The sequence below is a fragment of the Erithacus rubecula genome (assembly GCF_903797595.1).
Source record: "Erithacus rubecula genome assembly, contig: SUPER_Z_unloc_2, whole genome shotgun sequence".
Lineage (NCBI taxonomy): Eukaryota > Metazoa > Chordata > Aves > Passeriformes > Muscicapidae > Erithacus > Erithacus rubecula.
The window spans coordinates 14,132,744-14,135,697 of NW_027635860.1; positions in this window are offsets into that span (position 1 = coordinate 14,132,744).

A 2,954-nucleotide genomic window follows, 5' to 3' on the forward strand; every position below is an offset into this window, starting at 1 on the left:
GTCCAGAAAATTTCTGCAACATAGGTATTATTTTAGTCAAAATATGTCACTGAGACAGTATTCTAGCAGGAAATTACATTCTGGATAAACAAATCTCCACAGCAAGCCCATCAGTTCCATTCAGTTTTAATTTCAGCAAAGACACAGCTACATGAATCACAGGTATGAAATTGTTCTGCCTTCAGTCTGCTCCTAAGCTCACAAGACATGGGATGCCTGCAGTTTTCATGCTGCCTTTATATCTAGACACAGGAAGATCTGTTAGCACAGGATCATTCCACTCTCCCTTCTGTCTTCTGTCTTTTTCTCACCCTGGAAACTAGAGTTTCTCAATTGAGGAGTGAGGAGTAGTGGAGGATGGTGTGGGAAGAACTGGGGCATATTTGGCCCTGTTGGGAATCATGCTCTTCCCAGCCTTCATTCTGGATTCATTGCTGAACTCGATGGATCCCTTGAGCTCCTCTGAAGGGTTCCAGTTTTCCCCTGAAGTTCAACAGCCCAAGCTCTGGACTGTGGCAAGTGAGGACTTGAGAGAGGCTGTTTTACAGAGACAGAAATCATTGAAAGGCTTTCTCCTTGATGTCTAAAAATAAATAAAAATTTGAGTAAGGAAGTGGAAAAGACAGATAAATAAGAAGTTATGTCTCAGTAGATGATAGGAGAGGTTATAGAAATGGGCCAGAGGCAATCACCCAAAGAGAGCCCACATCAGCAGCCAAAGGTCTGGGGAGCTATCAGAGTGTACAGTAGTGCAGTAAAGCAAAAAAATGCCCATTTTCACTGCAGTTAATTTATTAAACAAATATCTCTCAACATAATTTGACATCAGTCTTACTTCCCTAAATGTGTGTAAATACATAACTTACTTGATGGGATCATTAATAGTCAGAGCAGCCAACAGCTGTCTGGTTACATATTTACTATGCTGCTTAAAAAAACCCTATATTTTTTGTTAATCAAGGAACTGAAAAGATAAATAAGTCTTGTGCTCTTTCATTAACTCAGTCTTGAAGAACTGGCTCACCAGTGATCCTTGCATCATATTTCAAGAGCTAATAACTCTTAAAATCTTTTTAAAATCACTAACAAACAGAAACCAGAAAGACTAACTGTTTTGCAGTCAAATCTGACACAATCTAACACAGTACATAATAGATAATACTGTTTCACAAACTCCCATTGCATTTTTTTTTCTCTTAGAACTGGCATTTTTTGTGGAACAGAAGAGTGTTTATGAGAGAGAAATTATTCTCATATATATATATATAAATAAATAAATAAATAAATAAATAAATAAATAAAAAGAAGGCAGAAAAAATGCCTCTCAGGAGTGTAAAATAAGAATACCTAATTGTATTTAAACATGCAGATGTATTTTTACATAAACTCTGCTGTCTCTTAAATCTTCTTATAAAAAAATACATTTGGACACGTTAATAGAAGGAAATAATTCTTATTCTGGGGGTTATTTGTTTTGAGTAAACATTAGCCAGAAGGCATTTCTGAGGCCAATCATGAAAACAGAATTTTGACTTACAAGCTGTTAATTCTAATATGAAAATCCACAGCTAGTAATTTTTATTAAGAGAATGCATATAAAGAATAAAACTTCCATGTCTAAGAGCTTGGGTAAGCACAATTCTGTCTTTGCTTATGTGTTTTCATATGCTGAGTGCAGACTGCAATTTTGTCTTTAGCTGAATTGCAGCAGGCAGTGCATGGGTGACTACAATCTCTTATTTTTTCACTTTTCATATAGCATTGGAGATTCAAAAAAGCAGTGAAGGAAGAAAAGGGATGTATTAAGGCATTTGTTAAGCAGGATGCACTCAGGCTTTACCCCACTCTTGGCTATATAGATGAGACCTAACCCAACAGATCTCTCTGTGCAGCTGTATTTACAGGATTGCAAACTGAGAGCAGAATTGGGCCTGAGGAATAATTTTTCAGACTAATGTTGGGGTTTTTTTGTTTTTTGTTTTTGTTTGGGGTTTTTTTGTTTTTGTTTTTGTTTTTGTTTTTGTTTTTGTTTTTTTTTAATAGCAAGGCAAATGTTGCTGTTAAAAGGCAGAAACTGTTAAGAGATCTGGGTTCTTAATTAAAGATTTCTGATATGACTCTTTCAAAAGAGTTATGAGCTCTCTGTTGTTACTGTTGACACCAAGGATGATAAGAGTAATACTCATTTTATTCAGCTGAAGTGTTTAATTTTCCATAATAACTTTGATGAGCTCTGAGGTGGCAGCACTGAATGTCATAGGAACAGTTCTGGGGAACTAGCATTATGTACTTTGCTGAAGAAACATAGCAGATACCTGTACTGGAAAACTGAAAAAAAATTTAAATGCAGCATTAGACTAGATCAATCGTTCAGCTCCAGAGTGGCCTGTCAGTGCAGAATTATGCTGAAATGAGCCTTGTACACAGCTTTGGTAGAGGTCTCTGAAGAGCTATTTTCAGCCAGCTACATCAGACAGTGACTGTTTATTCTCTGTTTATTTAACTCTCCATTCTTCCGAGATGATGTTAATGGTATTTCCAAAGCAGCAGCCTTCAATACCGAGCCCTGTGCCATGCCAAAGGGATCTGGGTTTAATTTCTGTCCCGTGTCCTCAGCGTGGAGTCAAAGGACAGCACGAAAAGACGATCCAAAATCAAGGGCAAGTTGCACTTTACAGAGTGGGGAGGCTGAGGGCCGAGATGACCCGTGCCATAACTACGTTTAATGCCATTCAATTAAACCGAGTGATTTATGACCACACAGGGTGCCACGGCGGCTTTTCGATCAGGGCCACACGCACACCTCGGTACACAGGCGGGCTGCCGCACCCTAACGCGGGAAAACACCGATTTCCTTCCGTTCGGGGGCGATTCCGGCTGGGGGTGAGCCCAGGCTCGCCCCGCCCCGCCGCCAGCGTGCCCCGCGGGCGCCCATCGTGCCGCGTCGAGGCCGT